The sequence below is a fragment of the Python bivittatus genome, unplaced genomic scaffold (assembly GCF_059951505.1).
Source record: "Python bivittatus isolate LINGU-HERP-01145 unplaced genomic scaffold, Pbiv_v1 ctg000190_np1212, whole genome shotgun sequence".
In the NCBI taxonomy this organism is placed as follows: domain Eukaryota; kingdom Metazoa; phylum Chordata; class Lepidosauria; order Squamata; family Pythonidae; genus Python; species Python bivittatus.
In genome coordinates, this window is record NW_028277042.1 from 5565131 (window position 1) to 5575000 (window position 9870).

Consider the following 9870-nt stretch of genomic DNA (forward strand, 5'->3'; position numbering starts at 1 on the left):
AAATTATGATGCTTATAATACCATGCTCCCCAGATGATTGCATTAAATCAAGACAGTGACATTTACTGTGCGATTTGCTGTTCTCATCTTGGGTTGCAGTTTGGAGATGTCGCAGCTTGTGACTCCATCTGAAATGGAAAGCCACAATACAATGAAGTGGTGGAATATGGTAAGAGGGAATCATTATTATAGGTGGCGCTCAGTAGCAGGTAAATTGGATTAGCACTGCCTGTATATCTGTATTTTTGTTTAACGTTTGATGCAGCAGGATACATAACAAGCGGTGTGCCATTGGTTTCATTGTGCACATGTTACAACTTGGTATTCACATCTTTCTACATCACAACATCCAATGCAAGCATGTTAGTCAGGTCATTTGGGTAATGTTGTCATGACACATGCCATTTGCACCCTTGCCCTTCCTGTGAATGCCTAGGTGTTTATTACTTTTATGTCTTGTCCTTTTTCTGTCTCCTTTCCCCCGTCTCATTTATCCATGCCAACAATGCTATGAGGGAGTTTAGGCTGAGAGGTAAAGGCCAACTTCATGTTTTTCTAAATGGTGGTTTGTTTGAACCATGATGGTCTGGTTCCTGAACAGCACTGAACTATATGCTATGGCTTACAGACAGCTGCATTCACTCATGGTGCTAACCGCAAGGAAAGGAACATTAGGCTTAGCATAATGAGGAACTCCAAGCAGCCAATAACAGACCCAAAGCGACCCTCTGAGCTTTATGATCAAATGGGAATTCAAATCCAGATCTTCTGTGGTGGAATGGGATTATGAAAGCCAAGCTCAGGGAGATAAACATTTTCTTAGCTCACCAAAACCGCGTGGGAGGAACAAGAGGGTGAGACTGGCACCTCCCTGAGGAATTCACACTGTTGTGGCTGGAGGACTTTGGGAACTGGGGTTTTGAGTCTGGGAAGATTGATGTCAGGCCTAGCCCAAGGAACTCCAAGAGACAATGCCAATTCAGTCCAGCTATGTTTATTAGCTACAACCTCTAGCAAGAATCTTCCCAGACTGAAACCCCAGTTCCCAAAGTCCTCCAGCCACAACAGTGTGAATTCCTCAGGGAGGTGCCAGTCTCATCCTCTTGTTCCTCCCACGCGGTTCTGGCGAGCTAAGAAAATGTTTGTCTCTCTGAGCCTGGCCTTCATAATCCCATTCCAGCACATCTTCTTAATCCTGGGAGATTGTTTCAACCGTCGGATTTTAAACATGGTTTTTGCTTGAAGCTCTATGAGACCTGAAGGAATGCCTGATTCCACATCAAATGCACATATGAACAAGTACATTTTGTTTATGTGTAGTGCAGCTCCAGGATTTTTAAACTGTGTGTTGAACAAAGCATAATGATTTGGTTCCTCACTGTGCTAAGACATCATAGCGTACTTACATGCAAGGAAAGCAGCCCTGATTTAAGATTACTCTTCCCTATGAAAAAAATCAACAGTGTGCACTAACTTTTTCTAAGCGAATTTAAAATGACCTTCCTATTTAAAAAAAAAAAGTTTATTGGGCTGGAAACTAGGCTTTGGAGTAAAAATTAATTATTAGGGGTTTTCTAGAGAGGACTTAGGACCTGGCTCTGTCAGCTTGCATGGTCAACAAGAGTTGTAATCAATCCTGGGGGCGGCTGGTGTCCTGATGACACTCCCCAAGCTGTTCACCAATTTTATCGTCCCTTGGAATTTATTAATTATTTAAGATGGTTTTATGTTGTATTTTAATGGATTTTATCTCTTCTGTAAACTGCCCAGTCGCTTTTTAACGAGATGGGTGGTGATAAATTTGGCATATAAATAAATAACATAAGTGCACACAACATGGCAATTCAAACATAATTATTAACATGCTCTTATGTGGAGGCTATTCGATTTCATGGGAGGTAACTGAGTAAAATGGGCAGCAGTCAAAAGACTTTTTTTTCATGAAGAGTCAGGGGCATCGGAGCTTGGGGGGGGGGTTCAAAAAAAGGCAAGATAGCACCCACAACTGCCTGATTAAAACCTTGCCCCTTGTTTATGTGTGGCACATACAACCCATGTAACAAAAGGGGTGAGGCTTCAATTATATGCTTGCACCTGCTGTCGCCCTCCTCCTCTTCCTTTAGACACCCCAAGTGAGTTTGTACTACAGGATTTTCTTTTTGAGAAAGGCAGGTGCCCCAATAAAAACCTCCTTAATTCAATCAGGCTTTCACTTTTGCAGTGATGCGTGCCTTATTTAAAATGGGAACAACTTTAACTCAGGGTGAGGTTGGGGAAACAGATGTGAATTCTGTTTATTCTTTTCCTGATTAGAACTTGTGAGAATCCACAGATTTCTTCCTGAGACAGAAAAAGCATGAGATTTTTAAAAAACGATGTGAGAAAGCAAAACTCCCATCCAGTTCCAGGGTTTTAAAAGCTTTTTTGACAGCTTTGACGCTCTTGTTATTCATCTATATTTTGTAGGGCTGAATTAGGTTGTTGTTGGATATTGTTACCCAAGGAGTCTTGACAGTTACGCCATCCTCTCTGCTGGGAACAGCTGCTCGTACTGATTTAGTCTGGTACAGATGGGTGAAAATTACACTCAGCTCATTTTTCAATTAAGAACTTACCAAATTTTGCAAATATCTTCATAAACGAGATGGAAAGGGCTCAATATGGAACAAACCTGAAGGTGAGAGAAGGCATCTGAAGAGTTATCTGAAGGTTGTACATGCACTGGGAGAAAATTCTCAAGTGGGTTAAAGGCCTGTCCACTCCTGCTCCAGTCTAGTTAATTATGAGCCCTCCCTCCTTGCCACCAGATGCTACTTACATTTTGAAAACCCAAAAGATAAGCGTAAAGATGCTTTTACCATTACAGTTAATTTTGCTTTATTGTAAACTAGCCATACATGTGATGAAAGGTGGTATCTACTTCATAATTTTTTTTTTAAATTCCTAACACGGACTCCTTTTCCATTTTCCTACTCCTCCTCCCTCCCTTCCCCTATCAAACTCATAAAAATGAGAGGCAAAAACATAATGAATTAAAATGGTTGACAGTCTCAAAGCAAAGATGAAAACAACTGAGGGAAAGCAATTAACAAACCAGGTTTATTGATTTATTTATGCTTGAGTTTGTGTGTTGCCTACTCTAAAGCTTCTAGGCGGCTTCCATCTAAAATAGAAACCATAAAAAGCATACCTAAAGCAAAAATACAGTGCATCATGAAATGAATGAATATCATGCTTTCAGTTAAGGAGCACCCTCTGTTTATTGGGAAAACACAGTCTTCACAAGCACAGGCAATTAAGATCAAAATAAAAGTTAAAAGGATTTTGTTTCATCATGAGACTGGGTGCAAGGGGTGGGGGGAGAGTTTGAATGCCTGGGTGCCAGTCAATATAATTTGATGTAAAAGACTAACATTGCAAACTGAAGTAGAGTTCTTTCCATCTTCCAATACATCACAGTATTGGTCATTGTGATATGCACATCAAAGAAGAGCACTTGCTTCTTGGAGGTCAAATACCAGTTTTGAACAATGGCTTTATCAGTTTTAAAAGATCAGCTGGCAGATGAGTCCTGGAGAACCACATCCAATCAGAGCACCTAATTCTTGCCTAGATGAAGCGAAGACCTTGGGGATGGTTTAATAATTATTTAAGAAATTTATATGGTGGCCAAGCCCAGCTCTATCTGGTCTACAAAACTTTTCTCTGATAACCCAATCATCCTTTTAAATCAAGCTACTGTAACTGCTACAAAAATCAAGGGAACCACTAGATTACAGCAAAAGGTTGGAATTTTCTGTATCTCTTTGCTACCATCTAGTAGTTATCTGGACTTTTGCAGGTCAGATCTGGTAGTCTGATTTTTTTTTTTAAATATAAATTCTAAATGGCCCTTGATGAAAGGTATATCTCAACGGAAATTGAAATACAAGCCATTCAAGTAATCTGTGGTAGAAGTAGGACTTAACCATGAGCTTTTCGAGTGCTGTATTGGATGGCAACTGAGTGTACATATCCATAAGCTATGGTTTGTTTAACCATAGTTCACTGACTAAGGCATAATACTTAGATTTACAGATCACACTAAAGCATGCACGCCACTTTCCAGGATCACAAATTGCATTTAGCTCAATCCAACCAAATGTATTATGGCTAAGTGAGATATGAGTACCAACCTACTCTTTCTCCATTTAGTAAGCAGCTGAAACTGTCTCACACTGTTGCAGACAGGAGACGTAGTATTCCTTTTTGCCATAGAGAGGGAAAAACACCCCCAAAGGCTCATGTAGAATAGCTCAGAGAATAGGGGTGGGTAATCATGTTTGGCCAGGGGACTTGCTTCCTGCACCTACCTTGCCTGGGGACTCCAGTGACCACAACTGGAGTCTCATGCACCCCTTGGGCTGACCACCCTGCCTTAGATTCAGAAAGGTAGACATCAATGCAACATCCCTCCACCTGACAGTATTATTTCAGGACATTTCTGCTGTGAAGGCCTCCTGCACACTGAGCCTATGTTTCTTCTGGATCACTTTTCATTCTAACAGAAGAAAGCTTGTTTGCTTTCAGGTAGATTAGCAGGACACAAGAGGATGATTTTGCCCCTGCTGCAGATTCAGACAAGCAACTGTTCTGCTAATTATGAACTAGAACAATTGTTCAAGAAGGGTGTGCCACGTCTTCTTGAGATTAACTTTGTGGCAACAAATGCAAACGTTCAAGAAGGCCATGACTGGTCGGGCATCTTGTCTTGGTTTGCAGAAAAGTCCTGGCTGTGGCTGATGGTGCTTTTTGTGTTGTTAGGAGGAAGCTTGCTGTGCAGTTGGTCATTCCTGGGCCAGCAGCCAGGGTCTGGCCAAGTTATGAATTAAAAATAAAATGGGTATTTATAGGTCCGATACATAATACCCTTTTGATGTGAGCTACTTGTATATCTATTATCTACCTTCTTGGTAAACACAACACACATGTGCAATGGCTGAGTTTACACATCACGCCAGTTAACCAGATTTTGTTAACTAAGCTCCAGTGGGCCAGGTTCATACAATGCATTAAACTAGCAGTTGGCAACCTGCAGCTCTTGGACCAAACCCAGCTCCTAGCCCAGGATGTTGAGTTGCAAAAGTTGTTCTGCTAAATTTCAGTGACAGCATGAGCAAATCAGCCCCTCCAGAGCTGTTTCTGATCCTTCTCTGCCCCCAATACTGATTTATTTGAAACTACCACAACAGTGCCATGGCCTAAATCCAAGATACAATCCCTCCTGTTACAGCTGAAAAGCACTGACTAAAGAAGGTAGACAAGTTGTCATTTTATTGAACCCAGAATTCGGCCTTCTCTGGGGCACTGCCTGCCATATGGGACAGTGCCCCTCTGAAGATGACTCCAACCCTGTTAGCCTTTTATATAGCATTGAAGGTCCCCCGGGCCTTTGGGTTGGATGGTTAGGCGATCTCTGATGGATAATGTTGGTTAATGTTGTTTTAATGAATGGGGTTGTCTTTGTGACCTTGGGCATTACAGTTGTTGTTAAATTGTTGTGGCTTTTAACCCTTGTACTCCCAGAATCATTTTTATGAGATGGGCAGCCATATAAATTGTTTAAATAAATACAAATAGAAATATATTTTCAGAGAGGTAACTTGGCTAGTGTTCAGTAGAAAAAACAATGCGGACTCTTGTAGCACGCTATTTATTATCACTTTTTTTTTTGAGTGCAAGGTGAAAAGAAACAGCTGTATAGGAGTCATTTAAAAGACTTGAATATTTTGGTAATGCATGCAGTAGCACAACACAGCTGGCTGGCTTCTTTTTTTCTGAATTAATTCCCTTTTCAAATTTTCCTTTGAAATTCAGGAAGAAATAAGTGGCTGCCAATCTTGGCAGATCTCTCGTCTGTCTGTCTGTCTGTCTGTCTGTCTATCTATCCCTTTGTGTCTCTCTCAGATTTATACAGAGCCACACTGCCATTGGCTCACAGCATTTTACAATAAAATCAAACAAATAGTAAAAGGGGGAGGGTTAATTTGGGGGTGGATATTTCTGCCAGAGTTTTGCAGAGAGGAGGACTGAGAGCAGCATTGGAAGCTGTGCTCCTTGGCCTGGAAATATCCAGCTAGAGGCACGTTTGATGCTGAGAGCAGTAGCGGTTGCACAGTGGAGAAAGCCACTTGATGGGTTCTGTTTGCGCTGCCTTCAATCCTGACAGGAGTACAAGGAAGGTGGTGATCCCATAAGACGCACTGGAAGCAAGAAGATCTGTGAAGGAAAAGAAATGCAAGCCTGAATCCAGGCAATCTCTTCTGTTGCACACCTTGGAGCATCTTAGAATGTCTCTTTGGCCAAAAACCTAAAAGAAAAAGGGAATGAAGGAAGGGAAGAAAAGATGACCAAGATTAAAGCCACATCTGTACCATGTTACAGTCTTGGTTGGTGGAAAAGGCTTACTGGCTTGCAAATTGGGTCTTACCAGCCACAATAGTGGCTTTCATTTTATTGAGTTATTTATAACATCCTTATTCTGGTTTTGTTTTTTTTTCATGATAAAAGATGTTCCAGAGTAGGATACAATTCATATGTACATGGTTACATACATATTCACCACGGGGAAATCTATGTTATGCGAAGTACAGAAAAGGAGTATGCAATCGTGCGCCAAAGCAATGACACATAGGAAATAAAACAGAAGAGACTGTAGTTAAATCTAATCTACATCAACACTGTTCACTTTCCTGCTACGCACCTTTCTCTTCTTTCAAACCATCCTTGTTTCTCCCATATCTATGACCTGCTTTATATTTGTTCTTTATATTTTTTAAAAACAATACAATTAAAAATAATCCAGTAAACTTGCTGAAAGCATATTAAAATATTATATAACTGCTGTAAAGTCATCCAGACAGGCAAACCAAGGATCAACATTATTTTTTGAGAGGCACTGTTTTCAGAAAGGTTTCTACTTCACTATGCTTTCAAATGTCAAATAAGCCATTTAGTGATCCCACAGTCCTGGCTTCAATGCAGTCAATATTGGTAAGACCCACTGAAATCCTTATCTAGCCATTCATGAAGTGCCTTCATGATTTTGGACCAGTTTTTTTTTCTCAGCTTAATCTACCTCCTGGGATTGTTATGAAGATATATACATTGAATGGGGTACAGATGTATGGCCATGATTCAAATGATATATTTGAATATCTAGCCATTCATGAAGTGCCTTCATGATTTTGGACCAGTTTTTTTTTCTCAGCTTAATCTACCTCCTGGGATTGTTATGAAGATATATACATTGAATGGGGTACAGATGTATGGCCATGATAAATGACATATTCTTTTTTCAGACTGTAGTTGCTGACTGTTGCTGAAACTTCAGCCTGAAAGCTTGCTTAGTAGAGTGGGATAGACCTATTTTCTGTGCAGACACACACTCAAAAAATAAAGTTATGTAATAGCAAAAAGGGAGCATGCTCTGATTTTTACTCCATGTAACAACTATCAGAGAGTAGGCAAGAAAGGGGAGACTGAGAGGAACACAGAATCCATGAACATTCTAGCATTCATTATCTGCTTCCTAGTTTTTCCCAGAATTGTTCATATCAACCAATATCTATTGTTGATTTCCAGAAAAAACAATGACTATAAACTCTTTGGAAGAAAAGTCAGGAGGTTCTTATTGACTTAATGAAAAACGGATGTCTCCTCCTCCTTAATCCCCTGCCTATTAAAATCATGAAAAGGAGAAAACCTACTGGGGTTGGCTTACCCTTCTTGTCACTTGGGTTTCAGCTGAGATCTAAGTAGGGAAGAACAGAGCTCCAGAGAAAACCCAATTTGTTTACAATTGGAGCATTTCTCCAAGACTATTGTTCCCTGAAATTGTATACCGAGACTCAATCTTCTGAGGACTCAGAGAAATGGGCACTTGGGAGTAATTTCCACTTTCTACCTCCAACCACACACATTATTTCTGGCAATGAGAGTGGAGTGGTGTAAGGTGGCCCTGAGGACCAGAGATTACCCATCACACTTAGCTATAAATTATTTTAATACTGACTGGTTGAATGAGTTACAACTTGCTGGCATGACACATCATACCAAGTCATAAACCATGCCTGGCAAACCATGTTGGCTGAGTTCACATAGCACACTACATTATAGCTCCAAGCAAACCATATTATGTATGTATGTATGTATGTATGTATGTATATATGTATGTATTTAAATATATTGGCTGTCCAACTCCAGTGGACTTTAGGTGGTGTACAAAACTAGAAGGCTAGTAATATTAAGACTTATCATATTAAGTGAACCATAAAATTAGAGAAGGTGCCATTCAGGCCATCAAGAGCAAATTATCCCTGTACAAATTAAAACTAGCGAATCCCTAATATATAGCTATCTGTCCTTTGCTTGAAGACATCCAGCACTGGGGAACTCAGTACCTCCCTAGACCATTGATTCCACTGTTGAACTGCTTTTACTGTCAGATTTTCCCCCCTAACACTCAACTGGATTCTGCCTATCCAGGACTTAAATCTATTGCTCTGTATCCTGCACTTTGGAAAACAGGTCTTGACTTTTTTTTGAGTGATATCTCTTCAGGTACTTGAAAAATGCCTCACCTCAGTCACCTTTTCTCAAGATTAAACCTACTCAGTCCCTCAAACCTACCCAGTCTCCCTTTGTAAGGCTTAGTTTCCAGTTCACTGATAGACTTGTATGGACCTTCAAGATTTGTTAGAGTCCCTCCAAACTCCCCTGTTGAACTTTGCTACCAAAGTCCTGTACTTCCCTGGTCACTTGCTCAGTAAGATCACTGCCTGGAAACTGGCTGCCTTATATTTCTTTTATAGTGTGGTATCAACCTCTGCTTACTCAGCAGAAAGCAATCAGTCATCAACCATGAGAAGTCATTAACTCTCAGCACACACCCTTTGAAATTGACAACTATTACCAGTACTATCTCTCAAAACACACTCTCCCCAGCTGTCCTGTTTGGCTCACTGTGTTACAGAGCCCAGAAGCAAGATCTAAACGCAGTAGCCCTCTAACATATTTGCTTATCAGTTACAAACTGTTTTTGGAACACATGGTTTTGTCTCAGGTACTAGCTACTGATTTCTTTTCTATAACCTCCAATTCAAAATTTAAGCTGAAATGGACAACCTGTGAAGGAACACATTCTCTCATGGGTAATCTCTTTGGGGCTACATGCAAATATGTGAATGGTGCAAAAGCAAGTAGGACCGGATCAGGAAGTCTTTATGACCTTCCTCTTTTCATTCTGTTATCCCATCTCCTTCTTGTTCTCTGTCTCTTTCCTCTACCCTTTTCTCTATCTCCCATATATCAGGCTGCCAAGGAAAGAGAGGTTAGGTTTCTCAGTAGTTTAAACAGCTTGCTTGCAGAGGGCTTTTGAAATAGGCTGAAGACTGCATTTATTCCAAGAGCTGCAAGTTGCCAACCCCTGTTTTAAGCCACCTAAACTCTGATGGGACTCTTGCTAGGAGAGTCAATTCAATGTTGACTTTTCTTTCACATGTTCTACAAAGCAAGTGGATTGAAATATCTCTATTCTGAGCTTCGACACTGAGCTCATTTCACCCTAAAATTTGGCCTTTTCATGGAAGAGGTAAAGGAAATCAATGGTAGATATCTGTATACAGTATTTCTTATATCTTCCCCGTTTTGGGACACCAACCAAGTAGCTTTGGCGCTTGGAAATAGAATGAAACAGCCATCCTCTGAGATTTGAATAGTTACAACAATAGGTCATCCTTTATTTTTTCCCCACATTGAAGCAAATGAACATTATCCTAGATCTGCTTCCCCAAATCTGACAGCCTCCAGATGTATTGGATTATGGAAACT